Here is a 16,383-nt window from a genome sequence, read left to right as displayed (position 1 = left end):
GTAAATCTGTAATGAACTGGTGTCTGGCAGCATCGTGTCCACTAGCATACGTTATGAGGGTGTTAGATGCCCCTGGGGCATTGTCTCGTGTCATGGTGACAGTGTCACCATCTGGGTATCCAAGGTGATGATTAAGCTAGCTGGGTATCCAAGGTGATGCTTTAGCTAGCTGGGTGTCCAAGGTGATGATTTAGCTAGCTGAGTATCCAAGGTGATGCTTTAGCTAGCTGGGTACACAAGATGACTGAACTAGCTGGGTACACAAGGTGATGATTTAGCTAGTAGATGGGTACAAGGTGATGATTTAACTAGCAATGGGTATTCAATGTGAATTAACTAGTAGCTGGGTATCCTAGCTGATGACCTAGCCAGCAGCTGGGTATCCTAGCTGATGAACTAGCTGGCTGGGTATCCCACGTGACCCAGATAGTACCTACCTGGGCATCTTAGTATGAGGGTATTCTTATGTGTTATGTAATGAGGTGGAAGACACAGGTGTGTCTGGCTGGTACATGTATACTCAGTCTTGATTAAAGCGATGTTTCGCCCAGGTAAGCAGGCGATTTCTTCTGCAAGCCAAGAGAAAGGTGCTAGGAGCAGTACTCCCTTAACTATGGATGCAGGAGTCGAGTCACAGCTCCTGGTCCCTGGCACTGTAACTCTCAGTGCGCGAAACATCGATTTTAAATAAAAGTTATCACTTGATTGTCTAATGTCTCTTGATACGATAAACTGTTTGTGGTAGCGGCATGCATAGTCTGTTGATGAATAAGACACCTGACAAAACACCTGTATAACACTGTGCTGAAGAATAATAAAACCTGTGTAACACTAATGAATAAAACACCTGTGTAACACTAATGAATAAAACACCTGTGTAACACTGTGCTGGAAAATAAAACACCTGTGTAACACTGTTGAATAAAACACCTGCGTAACACTAGAATAAAACACCTGTACAACACTGTGCTGGAAAATAAAACACCTGTGTAACACTGTTGAATAAAACACTTGTGTAGCATTGTGCTGGAAAAAAAGCCTGTGTAACACTGTGCTGAGAATAAAACACCTGTGTAACACTCAAATAAAATACCTCTGTAACGATGTTAAATAAAACACCTGTATAACACTTAAATAAAACACCTGTGTAACATTTAAATAAAACACCTGTGTAATACTGATGTTGAATAAAACACCTGTGCAGCACAGATGATTGGTAGCGCACTCAGCTTACACACTGAGGTCCGGGGGTTCGATCCCCGGTACGGGTGGAAACATTAGGACGTGTTTCCTCAAGACACCTGCTGTCCATGTTCACCTAGCGGTAAGATAGGTACCTGGGTGTTAGTGGACTGGTGTGGGTCGCATCCTGGGACAAAAATGACCTAATTTGCCCGAAATGCTCTCCATAACAAAGGGCTTTCTATATAGCAGTATGTCATTGATGTCAGCTATGGTCTGTATACCTTGTATATGTACTTGTACAAATAATAATATTATTACTATAAGAGGCGTGCAATATACTAGGTAGCTTACAGTCACCAAGACTGCTGGACTGTACACTTTCAAGGTCGACGCGAGGTACGTCCTCTAGTTCCATGTATGGTCCTGTGCTCACTCTCCTGGACTCGCTATTTTATGCTCCCGTCAGGACTCTTCCCACAGTCCAAGAAACTCTCAGAGATAGATTTTACTGTCATGCATCACAGAATCCACTGTCATGCCTCACACAGTCTGCTGTCATGCCTCAGAGTACACTGGCATGCCTCACACAGTCTGCTGTCATGCCTCAGAGTACACTGGCATGCCTCACACAGTCTGCTGTCATGCCTCAGAGTACACTGGCATGCCTCACACAGTCTGCTGTCATGCCTCAGAGTACACTGGCATGCCTCACACAGTCTGCTGTCATGCCTCAGAGTACACTGGCATGCCTCACACAGTCTGCTGTCATGCCTCAGAGTACACTGGCATGCCTCACACAGTCTGCTGTCATGCCTCACAGAGTACACTGGCATGCCTCACACAGTCTGCTGTCATGCCTCAGAGTACACTGGCATGCCTCACACAGTCGGCTGTCATGCCTCACAGAGTACACTGGCATGCCTCACAGAGTACACTGGCATGCCTCACACAGTCTGCTGTCATGCCTCACAGAGTACACTGGCATGCCTCACACAGTCTGCTGTCATGCCTCACAGAGTACACTGTCATGCCTCACACAGTCTGCTGTCATGCCTCACAGAGTACACTGGCATGCCTCACAGAGTACACTGGCATGCCTCACACAGTCTGCTGTCATGCCTCACAGAGTACACTGGCATGCCTCACACAGTCTGTTGTCATGCCTCACAGAGTACACTGGCATGCCTCACACAGTCGGCTGTCATGCCTCACAGAGTACACTGGCATGCCTCACAGAGTACACTGGCATGCCTCACACAGTCTGCTGTCATGCCTCACAGAGTACACTGTCATGCCTCACACAGTCTGCTGTTATGCCTCACACAGTCTGCTGTCATATTTCACACAGTCTGCTGTCATGCCTCAGAGTACACTGTCATGCCTCACACAGTCTGCTGTCATGCCTCACAGAGTACACTGGCATGCCTCACAGAGTACACTGGCATGCCTCACACAGTCTGCTGTCATGCCTCACAGAGTACACTGGCATGCCTCACACAGTCTGCTGTCATGCCTCACAGAGTACACTGGCATGCCTCACACATTCGGCTGTCATGCCTCACAGAGTACACTGGCATGCCTCACACGGTCTGCTGTCATACCTCACAGAGTACACTGGCATGCCTCACAGAGTACACTGGCATGCCTCACACAGTCTGCTGTCATGCCTCACAGAGTACACTGGCATGCCTCACACAGTCTGTCATACCTCACAGAGTACACTGGCATGCCTCACAGAGTACACTGTCATGCCTCACACAGTCTGCTGTCATGCCTCACAGAGTACACTGTCATGCCTCACACAGTCTGCTGTCATGCCTCACAGAGTACACTGTCATGCCTCACACAGTCTGCTGTCATGCCTCACACAGTCTACTGTATGCCTCACAGAGTACACTGTCATGCCTCACACAGTCTGCTGTCATGCCTCACACAGTCTACTGTATGCCTCACAGAGTACACTGTCATGCCTCACACAGTCTGCTGTCATGCCTCACACAGTCTACTGTATGCCTCACAGAGTACACTGTCATACCTCACACAGTCTGCTGTCATGCCTCACACAGTCTGCTGTCATGCCTCACAGAGTATACTTCTTTGAACTCTTTTATCCATCGTCTGCACCTAAACAAAGAAGACAACCAACACAAGATAACTCACTGAACATCAACAAAGAAGACAACCAACACAAGATAACTCACTGAACATCAACAAAGAAGACAACCAACACAAGATAACTCACTGAACATCAACAAAGATGACAACCAACACAAGATAACTCACTGAACATCAACAAAGAAGACAACCAACACATGATAACTCACTGAACATAAACAAAGAAGACAACCAACACATGATAACTCACTGAACATAAACAAAGAAGACAACCAACACAAGATAACTCACTGAACATCAACAAAGAAGACAACCAACACAAGATAACTCACTGAACATCAACAAAGAAGACAACCAACACATGATAACTCACTGAACATAAACAAAGAAGACAACCAACACAAGATAACTCACTGAACATCAACAAAGAAGACAACCAACACAAGATAACTCACTGAACATCAACAAAGAAGACAACCAACACAAGATAACTCACTGAACATCAACAAAGATGACAACCAACACAAGATAACTCACTGAACATCAACAAAGAAGACAACCAACACAAGATAACTCACTGAACATCAACAAAGAAGACAACCAACACAAGATAACTCACTGAACATCAACAAAGAAGACAACCAACACAAGATAACTCACTGAACATCAACAAAGAAGACAACCAACACAAGATAACTCACTGAACATAAACAAAGATGACAACCAACACAAGATAACTCACTGAACATCAACAAAGATGACAACCAACACAAGATAACTCACTGAACATCAACAAAGAAGACAACCAACACAAGATAACTCACTGAACATCAACAAAGAAGACAACCAACACAAGATAACTCACTGAACATAAACAAAGATGACAACCAACACAAGATAACTCACTGAACATCAACAAAGAAGACAACCAACACATGATAATACAATAACCAAGAGCTGCAGATGAAACACAGAAGACAGAGGAGAGAGAGAGAGCGCGAGAGAGCGAGGGTCGAGTTATGAAACACAGAGAGGGGGACTGATTAAAACAAAAAACATTAAACAAAGGGGAAATGCATTAACTAGATATATATTTTACACCTATATGCAAATTAATTAGGTAGGAGTGATTTTTTGTATTATTAAGAGGTAACTCCACACATGCAATATATATATATATATATATATATATATATATATATATATATATATATATATATATATATATATATATATATATATATATATATATATATATATATATATATATATATATATATATATATATATATATATATATATATATATATATATATATATATATGCAATAAGATCATAGTAAACAGGTGATATCAGAATAAGCAAAACAACCACTGTGAAAGAATAGCGAAATTCCAAGCGCTTTCGTGACTTCTCACATTATCAAGGAACTATAAAAAAAAAACATCAAAGGAAGGCATATGAAGGGTCAAGACTACACCTCACCATCACATCACAACACAGCTACACCTCATACACCCGTGACGACACCCGACTCTGTGAAACACACTTAATACTCTACCCAAGAACTAAGATTTATTATTTGTCTAATGTATCATTAAATTCTTCCCAAATTTTATTAATTATAAATGAATCCAAATTATATAAACCAAAGGAAATATTCATATTATTTTCAAAACTTCTTTTTATGAAACATGATTTAATTAAATTCCTGTCGACCATGGACTTGCTGATACAACTTTCTTAACGTTTTGAAAATCAAATGGATGGTTAAAATCTTTCACGTGAATAAACAAACATCAAAATCTTGTCCAGTTCTAATGCTATATTTATGTTGTTTTAATCTTAGTTCAAGACTTTTACCAGTTTGACCGTAATAAACTTTATCGCAAATTTTACAAGGAATCCTATAGACACATCCATCAGCATTTTGGGGGGAATTCTTTATCAAAATTTTTTTTTTACTGTATTAAGATTTTAAATACAATTTTGATATTAAAAGTCTTAAGAAGAGATGTCATATCAACCAAGTTTTCATGGTAAGGGAGAACCAACATATTTTTAGTTGAATAAGACTGGTTGTCCCTTTTTGGATTGTAAAAAGTATTTCTAGCAACTTTAAAAGATTTATCAATTACGTTTCTTGGGTATTTCAGATCATTAGTTATTTCATAAATTTTAGATATTTCCTCATCTATGAACTCTGGACTACAAATACTTAAATCTCTCAAAAACACTGATGAGAAAACCGATAGTTTAACTTTGTCTTGATGTGAAGAATAACAGTGTACAGATTTTAAATTTAAAATCATTGTTACCCTTAATAATTAAAACATCTAGAAAAGGGAACGAGTTATTTGCTTCGAACTCAACAGTAAAATTTATAGAATGGACTAAGCTATTTAATTTAACAAAGAAATGGTTTATATCTACATTTTTAGGCATAAGACACAAAATATCATCAACATATCTAAACCACTTAGCTTAGCACAATCCTTAACAAAATCCTTCCTAACAGAGCTAAGTGGTTTAGATATGTTGATGATATTTTGTGTCTTATGCCTAATAATATATATAATATATATATATATATATATATATATATATATATATATATATATATATATATATATATATATATATATATATTATTATTATAATCAAAAAGAAGCGCTAAGCCACAATGGCTATACAGCATATATATATATATATATATATATATATATATATATATATATATATATATATATATATATATATATATATATATATATATATATATATATATTTGCAATAAGATCACAGTAAACAGGTGATTTTAAAATATGCAAAACAACCACTCTGAAAGAATAGAGAAATTCCAAGCGCTTTCGTGACTACTCACATTATCAAGGAACTGATAATGTGAGTAGTCACGAAAGCGCTTGGAATTTCTCTATTCTTTCAGAGTGGTTGTTTTGCATATATATATATATATATATATATATATATATATATATATATATATATATATATATATATATATATATATATATATATATATATAATGAATAAATGAAAGAGAATATTTGTCAAAATAAACTGTGCTGAAATATGTTATCTTTAATGAGTAAATGTGTTATCTTCAGTTCCTCCTAAAGTAACAAGAAGACACTTGGGTATCTCTTATATCGACCCTGGGTATAATAATTTACGTGGCCCCAATTCACCAGTCGTGACCTTCTCTGTGACCCAGTGACCTCGTATGCGTGTGTTATTGACACAGGTGCCACACGATAGTGAACTATTGGGCCTGGCACTACAACCTAGATGTCTTGCTGCTGGCACTGATAAAAACCTGAAATATTTCTTCATATGCCAAATCCAGGGCAAAAAGACACATCAACTATCGGGGCCCCTTGTTTAAGATGGAACTTACACCCATGATAGCGAAGATATAAGCCAGATACTAAGTACTCTTGATTCAGGGTACGAGAGCCGCTCTCCCATCGCTGCATCTGTATATTAACATTCGGAGAGTATACATATTCTGTGTATTATATACATTGGGAGAGTGCATACAGCTTTCCTATCGATATTAACATGACATAGACGGAGCAGTAAGTAACTGATGGAGGGAATGTTGTGAGTGGAGGGAATGTTGTGAGTGGAGGGAATGTTGTGAGTGGAGGGAATGTTGTGAGTGAAGGGAATGTTGTGAGTGGAAGGAATGTTGTGAGTGAAGGGAATGTTGTGAGTGAAGGGAATGTTGTGAGTGGAAGGAATGTTGTGAGTGAAGGGAATGTTGTGAGTGAAGGGAATGTTGTGAGTGAAGGGAATGTTGTGAGTGAAGGGAATGTTGTGAGTGAAGGGAATGTTGTGAGTGGAAGGAATGTTGTGAGTGGAAGGAATGTTGTGAGTGAAGGGAATGTTGTGAGTGAAGGGAATGTTGTGAGTGGAAGGAATGTTGTGAGTGGAAGGAATGTTGTGAGTGAAGGGAATGTTGTGAGTGAAGGGAATGTTGTGAGTGAAGGGAATGTTGTGAGTGAAGGGAATGTTGTGAGTGAAGGGAATGTTGTGAGTGAAGGGAATGTTGTGAGTGAAGGGAATGTTGTGAGTGGAAGGAATGTTGTGAGTGAAGGGAAGTGGAGGGAATGTTGTGAGTGGAGGGAATGTTGTGAGTGGAGGGAATGTTGTGAGTGGAGGGATTGTTGTGAGTAAAGGGAATGTTGTGAGTGGAAGGAATGTTGTGAGTGGAAGGAATGTTGTGAGTGGAAGGAATGTTGTGAGTGGAGGGAATGTTGTGAGTGAAGGGAATGTTGTGAGTGAAGGGAATGTTGTGAGTGAAGGGAATGTTGTGAGTGGAAGGAATGAAGGAGTGGTACAGACATGTGATGGAGGACAAGGAGAGGGAAGAGAGGGAGGAGAGTGGGACCGACACAGATCATAATGATAACTCATGAACACTGACGTGACGTTCAAAATCTATATATATATAAAATTCACTCAGACGCCATGAACCGGGTGCAAGACACTCAATAATAATAATAATAATAATAATAATAATAATAATAATAATAATAATAATAATAATAATTAATAATAATACACATATACACATGATAGTGGTGAGAGTTATATCTCTATAAGTAATCCCTTAATTATACACCTTCTGAATTTTTGTAATAAATTATTATTAATTATTATTATTATTATTATTATTATTATTATTATTAAAGGTCTTGAAAGAGATGGTTTATGTATTGTCTGACGCTCGTGTAAACCCCCAGGGACGGTGTGGGGGAGGGGGGATTCTTGAAGGATAAACCAGCACAGTGAGCGTGGGGTTCACAAGGCTTACATTGTGAGAGAGCGAGGGGGTCGAACCCCCCTCGCCCCCCCCACCGTGGGTGCAGCGAATATGACGCCAGATATTGACTTGGATACAAGTAGAATCTTGAGAACTTTCAAGGAAGAACTTGAGGCCTTAAGAACCTTGAAGGTAGAACTTAAGACCTTAAAAAACTTGAAGGAACTTAAAAACAATAAGAACCTTGAAAGAAAAACTTCAAGGAAGAACTTGTGTTGAAAATGGTATAAAATACCAAGAAGTTGATGATTACGACACATGTGCAACAGGTGGATATCATCATGGACGAAACTCATCGCCTGCACAGTAGGCTTCTTCAGTCAGATACTGGCCACCTCAAATACTTTTTCTGCAATGTTGAAGGAGTGATTACATCATATTCATTTTACTTGTACACTTGCTCATGTATCTGACTGAAGAAGCCTACCGTGTAGGCGACACGTTTCAACAATACATACACCCAACTGTTGCACATGAGTCTTCAAGGATGAATCTGATAGGGACCTTAAGAACCTTAAAGGAAGAACTTGAAAGGCCTTAAGAAATCTGAAGGGAGAACTCGAGACCTTAATTATTATAATCATAACTAGGCGCTAAGCCCACAAGGTTAAGACCTTGAGAACCTTGAAGGAAGGAACACTGACTAGTAAGAACCTCTCAGAACCAGAGTCCTACATACCGTTTCCTTCCTTCAACTTAAGTTACCTCTTAGTCCCCAGTTGCTCTACCACCCGCACGGATTTAGCTCTTCACGCTCAATATAATAATAATAATAATAATAATAATAATAATAATAATAATAATAATAATAATAATAATAATAATAATACTGGAGCCCTCAGATACACACATACAGTTACATAGATTATCATACACAGCAGCATATGTGTAGACAACCTGGGATAACCCAAAACAATCAGAAACGACCCTGCCAGGATTCGAACCTGGAGTCTTCTGATCCGAAGTCAGATGCGTTAACCGTTGCGCCACGGGGCCTAATAAACAAACACTTCCTCGACTCATCAATAATAATCAGTGACTCTCGTGTCGGTAACAATTTTAACAGAAACTGAAAGGAAAAAAACGGATGGAAATGTATTGGGACGATTTTTATATTGAAACCATAGTAATTACTGAAGCTTATGTTGGACTGTAAGATTGGCTGGTAAATTCCTTCATACATCATACAACTGGCTGATAAATTCCTTCATACATCATACAACTGGCTGGTAAATTCCTTCATACATCATAAAACTGGCTGGCAAATTCCTTCATACATCATAAAACTGGCTGGTAAATTCCTTCATACATCATACAACTGGCTGGTAAATTCCTTCATACATCATACAACTGGCTGATAAATTCCTTCATACATCATACAACTGGCTGGTAAATTCCTTCATACATCATACAACTGGCTGGTAAATTCCTTCATACATCATACAACTGGCTGGTAAATTCCCTCATACATCATACAACTGGCTGGTAAATTCCCTCATACATCATAAAACTGGCTGGTAAATTCCTTCATACATCATACAACTGGCTGGTAAATTCCTTCATACATCATACAACTGGCTGGTAAATTCCCTCATACATCATACAACTGGCTGGTAAATTCCCTTATACATCATACAACTGGCTGGTAAATTCCCTCATACATCATACAACTGCCTGGTAAATTCCCTCATACATCATACAATTGGCTTGTAAATCCCCTCATACATCATACAACTGGCTGGTAAATTCCCTCATACATCATACAACTGGCTAGTAAATTCTTCCATACAATCATACAACTGGTAAATCCTATTCCCTTACATCATACATACAACCGACATAAATCCTCTCATACATCATGCAACTAGCTACAACCTCCAGGGTACACAGGTGTATGGAGACATACACCAGAATTACCAACACGTCCCGCCCCGCCCGGGATTCGAACCCGGGCACTTTCCATTGAGAGCCGATCACTCGCTTATTAAGTCATAAAAAAAATATCACGACATGATAATTTTTGGTACGAGCTGCAGAATGATAGACGGATGATAGACATGACAAGCTTCATTGACGAGGAGACATGATAGGAGGCTATGAGACATGATAGGCTTTACAGGAGGATAAGAATCGTGATACACTTTATATGAGGAAGAGAAGACATGATAGGAGGCTAAGAGAAGACATGATAGGAGGCTAAGAGACTTGATAGGCTGAATAGAAGGATAAGAGAAGACATGATAGGATGCTAAGAGACATAATAGGCTGTATAGGAGGATAAGAGAAGACATAATAGGAGGTTAAGAGACATGATAGGCTGTACAGGAGGCTAAGAGAAGACATGATAGGAGGCTAAGAGAAGACATGATAGGAGGCTAAGAGACGACATGATAGGAGGCTAAGAGAAGACATGATAGGAGGCTAAGAGACATGATAGGTTGAATAGGAGGATAAGAGAAGACATGATAGGTTGTATATGAATATAAGAGAAGACATGATAGGAGGCTAAGAGACATGATAGGCTTAATGAATAAGAGACATGATACGCTTTATAGAACAAGAGAAAACATGATACGAGGCTGCGAGACATGACAGGCTGTATAGGAGGATAAGAGAAGACATGATAGGAAGCTAAGAGACAAATGCTGTATAGGAAGATAAGAGAAGACATGATAGGAAGCTAAGAGACAAATGCTGTATAGGAAGATAAGAGAAGACATGATAGGAGGCTAAGAAACATGATAAGAGGATATGAACCATGATAGGCTTTATAGAAGGTAAGGGAATGCATGACAGGAGGCTAAGAGACATGATACGCACTATAGGAGGGTAACAGAAGACATGACAGGCATGATAGAATGATAAGAGGCATGATAACAATAAAATTTACTAACAAAAGAGGAAAGAAAACATAGATATAACCAAGGCAAGAAGAAGTTCAGAAGACATACGAAAAATACTCTTATTTAAGTAATTTACAAGAGAACGTAATGGGGTGATTTACAAGAGAACGTAATGGGGCGATTTACAAGAGGACGTAATGGGGCGATTTACAAGAGAACGTAATTGGGTGATTTACAAGAGGACGTAATGGGGCAATTTACAAGAGAACGTAATGGGGTGATTTACAAGAGAACGTAATGGGGTGATTTACAAGAGAACGTAATGGGGTGATTTACAAGAGAACGTAATGGGGTGATTTACAAGAGAACGTAATGGGGTGATTTACAAGAGGACGTAATGGGGTGATTTACAAGAGAACGTAATGGGGTGATTTACAAGAGAACGTAATGGGGTGATTTACAAGAGAACGTAATGGGGTGATTTACAAGAGGACGTAATGGGGTGATTTACAAGAGGACGTAATGGGGCGATTTACAAGAGAACGTAATTGGGTGATTTACTAGAGAACGTAATTGGATGATTTACAAGAGAACGTAATTGGGTGATTTACTAGAGAACGTAATGGGGTGATTTACAAGAGAACGTAATTGGGTGATTTACAAGAGAACGTAATGGGGTGATTTACAAGAGAACGTAATGGGGTGATTTACAAGAGGACGTAATGGGGTGATTTACAAGAGAACGTAATGGGGTGATTTACAAGAGAACGTAATGGGGTGATTTACAAGAGAACGTAATGGGGTGATTTACAAGAGAACGTAATGGGGTGATTTACAAGAGAACGTAATGGGGTGATTTACAAGAGGACGTAATGGGGTGATTTACAAGAGGACGTAATGGGGCGATTTACAAGAGAACGTAATTGGGTGATTTACTAGAGAACGTAATGGGGTGATTTACAAGAGAACGTAATTGGGTGATTTACTAGAGAACGTAATGGGGTGATTTACAAGAGAACGTAATTGGGTGATTTACAAGAGAACGTAATGGGGTGATTTACAAGAGGACGTAATGGGGTGATTTACAAGAGAACGTAATGGGGTGATTTACAAGAGAACGTAATGGGGTGATTTACGAGAACGTAATGGGGTGATTTACAAGAGAACGTAATGGGGTGATTTACAAGAGGACGTAATGGGGCGATTTACAAGAGAACGTAATTGGGTGATTTACAAGAGAACGTAATGGGGTGATTTACAAGAGAACGTAATGGGGTGATTTACAAGAGGACGTAATGGGGCGATTTACAAGAGAACGTAATTGGGTGATTTACAAGAGAACGTAATGGGGTGATTTACAAGAGAACGTAATTGGGTGATTTACAAGAGAACGTAATGGGGTGATTTACAAGAGAACGTAATGGGGTGATTTACAAGAGAACGTAATGGGGTGATTTACAAGAGAACGTAATGGGGTGATTTACAAGAGGACATAATGGGGCGATTTACAAGTGGACGTAATGGGGTGATTTGCAAGAGAACGTAATGGAATGATTTACAAGAGAACGTAATGGGGTGATTTACAAGAGGACGTAATGGAACATTTGAAAAAAGGACGTAATGGAATGATTACAAAAGGACGTAATAAAGTGATTTACAAAAGGACGTATGGAATGATTTACAAAGGACGTAATGGAATGATTTACAAAGGACGTAATGGAATGATTACAAAAGGACGTAATAAAGTGATTTACAAAAGGACGTATGGAATGATTTACAAAGGACGTAATGGAATGATTTACAAGGCATGGTAAATGCTACAATCACTTCACACTTGTTAATGAATAAATACTGAAGGAGCATCGTCACCTTGGCTCTGCTCCTGAAGCTACCAAGTGTACACACACGCACACAAGATGACTTGATAGTGTCGACAAAGATTGACTGTTACAAAAGCCGGACACAGAAGGGTACAGTTGGTAGTTAAAGACAAAGATGAGTCACAGGGATGTCAGGAAGTATTTCTTCAGCCCTCAGGTATGTTAGGAAGTAGCTGTTCAGCCCTCAGGCATATTAGGAGGTAGCTCTTCAGTCATCAAGTATGTTAGGAAGTAGCTCTTCAGCCCTCAGGGATATCAGGAAATATTTTTTCAACCCTCCGGATGTGAGAAAGTATTTCTTCAGCCCTCAGCGATGCCAGGATGTATTTCTTCAGCCCTCAGGGATGTCCGGAAATATTTATTCAGGCCTCAGGGATGTCACGAAGTAGAATGATTTGGATAAAGAAATTGTGGAGATAGGTTCTCCATACACAGCTTTACGAATAGGTATGTAGTCAGCGAGGCTAAGATGTGAACCAGGTAACAGCCAGTTCAGAGACCGGCGGGACCAGAAGCTGTGAATCGACCCCAGCAATCGAAAATAGGTATGTACAGTCATGTAAATATACATAAACATGTGAAAGCCCAAAATCCATACGGGGTCACACATCTTCTGGAGAAACAGGCAATCAGGTTTGATCCAAGTGAAGGTTAGCCCCAGTTTCCTGGATCAAGAGCCCTTGAGCAGCATCAAGGCACCGTGGTTTGTATACCTTTGACGGGTTCCCAGAGTTTTCCAACTCCAGGATGCCGGTCCTGGTCCAGGCTTGTCTGGTCCACCAGGTTGTTGTTGTTAGGTAAGACACATATGCAACAGTTAGGTATCTTTATTTCGAAACGTTTCGCCTACACAGTAGGCTTCTTCAGTCGAGTACAGAAAAGTTGATAGAAGCAGAAGATACTTGAAGACGATGTAATCAGTCCATCACCCTTAAAGTTTTGAGGTGGTCAGTCCCTCAGTCTGGAGAAGAGCATTGTTCCGTTGTCTGAAACAATATCATATTGTTTCAGACAACGGAACAATGCTCTTCTCCAGACTGAGGGACTGACCACCTCAAAACTTCAAGGGTGATGGACTGATTACATCGTCTTCAAGTATCTTCTGCTTCTATCAACTTTTCTGTACTCGACTGAAGAAGCCTACTGTGTAGGCGAAACGTTTCGAAATAAAGATACCTAACTGTTGCATATGTGTCTTACCTAACAACTTGTCGGTATTTTATACCATTTTAATGTTCAGGTTGTTGTTGCTGGTGGTCCTCTTTCAGGATTGTCTAGTCAACCAGGTTGTTCTTGCTGGTGGACCTGGTGCAGGCTTGTCTGGTCCAGCAGGTTGTTGTTGCTGGTGGACCTGGTCCAGGCTTGTCTGGTCCACCAGGATGTTGCTGCTGGTGGTCCTGGTCCATGTTTGTCTGGTACTTGGTCCACCAGGATGTTGCTGCTGGTGGTCCTGGTCCATGTTTGATACTTGGTCCACCAGGTTGTTGCTGCTGGTGGTCCTGGTCCATGTTTGTCTGGTACTTGGTCCACCAGGTTGTTGCTGCTGGTGGTCCTGGTCCATGTTTGATACTTGGTCCACCAGGTTGTTGCTGCTGGTGGTCCTGGTCCATGTTTGTCTGGTACTTGGTCCACCAGGTTGTTGCTGCTGGTGGTCCTGGTCCATGTTTGTCTGGTACTTGGTCCACCAGGTTGTTGCTGCTGGTGGTCCTGGTCCATGTTTGTCTGGTACTTGGTCCACCAGGTTGTTGCTGCTGGTGGTCCTGGTCCAAGTTTGTCTGATACTTGGTCCACCAGGTTGTTGCTGCTGGTGGTCTTGGTCCATGTTTGATACTTGGTCCACCAGGTTGTTGCTGCTGGTGGCCCTGGTCCAGGTTTGTCTGGTGCATACCTGGTCCACCAGGTTGTTGCTGCTGGTGGCCCTGGTCCAGGTTTGTCTGGTGCATACCTGGTCCACCAGGTTGTTGCTGCTGGTGGCCCTGGGCCAGGTTTGTCTGGTGCTTACCTGGTTAACCAGATTTTTACTGCTGGCAGTCCGCTGCCTTGACTTATATTATAATCAAAACTAAGAGCTAAACCCACAAGAGTCATACAGCGCTGCAGGGTCGGGCGTGCTGAAGGTTGAATATATTCGACCAGAGACCAGCGAGGGTGGAGAGTATAACAGAAGTAGAGTCAGTAATGGCGGTGTGCAGCTCTAAAGGAAGTATAATCAAAGTCTGTGTAACAAATTTGTTGATGTGAGTCAAAGAGGAAGCGAGTCAAAGGTGGCGCCGTCATCGAGGAGTCCTGTTCTATTACCTCCCAGATATCAACACTTAGGACTTATAATTGGTCTAAAGTCTAAGGTCCTTCACGTATTCCTTTCGTTCTACTTTGCGATCGTATTGTACATTGTATACAGAGCCCCAAGTGAATTATTCATTCTTTGCATATCTTAGCAGCTACAACTTAACACTACTGAACGTCATGTCATTCGCTGTATCCTCCAGCTAGGCTCTGTATCTTACAGCTAGGCTCTGTATCCTACAGCTAGGCTGTATTCTACAGTTAGGCTGTATCCTACAGTTAGGCTCTGTATCCTACAGCTAGGCCCTGTATCCTACAGCTAGGCCCTGTATCTTACAGCAAGGCACTGTATCTTACAGTTAGTCTCTGTATCTTACAGCTGGGCTCTGTATCTAACAGCTAGGCCCTGTATCTTACAGCTAGGCTCTGTATCTTACAGCTAGGCTCTGTATCTTACAGCTAGGCCCTGTATCTTACAGCTAGGCTCTGTATCTTACAGTTGGGCTCTGTATCTAACAGCTAGGCTTTGTATCTTACAGCTAGGCCCTATACCTTACAGCTAGACTGTATCTTACAGCTAGACTCTGTATCTTACAGCCAGACTCTGTATCTTACAGCCAGACTCTGTATCTTACAGCCAGACTCTGTATCTTACAGCCAGACTCTGTATCTTACAGCCAGACTCTGTATCTTACAGCCAGACCCCCTATCTTACAGCCAGACTCTGTATCTTACAGCTAGACTGTATCTTACAGCTAGACTCTGTATCTTACAGCCAGACTTTAAATAACGAGTCATTTTGCTTAAATTTTGTGGGGGTTATCCTGGATAATTTACAAATGTTACTCATGTAAACACGTACCTAAATAAACTTACTAGCCACTGAAAGACTTCACACATATATAATTGCAATTTTTCTATGCCATCTGCCGTGGTGATTTTCATTTAGCTTAAAATAATTTGGAGAGTATTAATGTGAAGATGAAGTGCGAGTCAAGGTGCCAGCACATTATTATTATTATTATGGGGGAAGCGCTAAACCAGGAGGATTATACAGCAGGTGCCAGCACAGTGCCTTGATGTAGTAACTGTTCCCCTCAAAGGACGTTCCTTGATGCTGGTGAGGGGCTCTTGATCTAGGGAATTGGATCTGTGCTCAAGTTCTCTGAATTCAGCCTGGAATGCTTTCCATTGTTCCCCAACAGGCGCTGTGAAATCCCCACGG

At 40.7% G+C, this 16,383-nt stretch overlaps 1 protein-coding gene and 1 non-coding gene across 2 annotated transcripts in view; both read right to left on the bottom strand.

Moving 5' to 3' along the window:
• The window catches only part of LOC138854108 (uncharacterized), a 97,909-nt gene that overhangs the window by 78,219 nt on the left and 3,307 nt on the right, over positions 1–16,383 (bottom strand). The window lies entirely within an intron of this gene.
• On the bottom strand, positions 9,073–9,145 carry TRNAR-UCG (transfer RNA arginine (anticodon UCG)). Its single transcript has one exon. It is a non-coding gene; the product is annotated as a tRNA-Arg (tRNA).

Source organism: Cherax quadricarinatus, chromosome 49 (assembly GCF_038502225.1).
Source record: "Cherax quadricarinatus isolate ZL_2023a chromosome 49, ASM3850222v1, whole genome shotgun sequence".
NCBI lineage: Eukaryota > Metazoa > Arthropoda > Malacostraca > Decapoda > Parastacidae > Cherax > Cherax quadricarinatus.
Note: the sequence above shows the minus strand (reverse complement) of the source record. Positions and strands in the feature narration are given on the sequence as shown.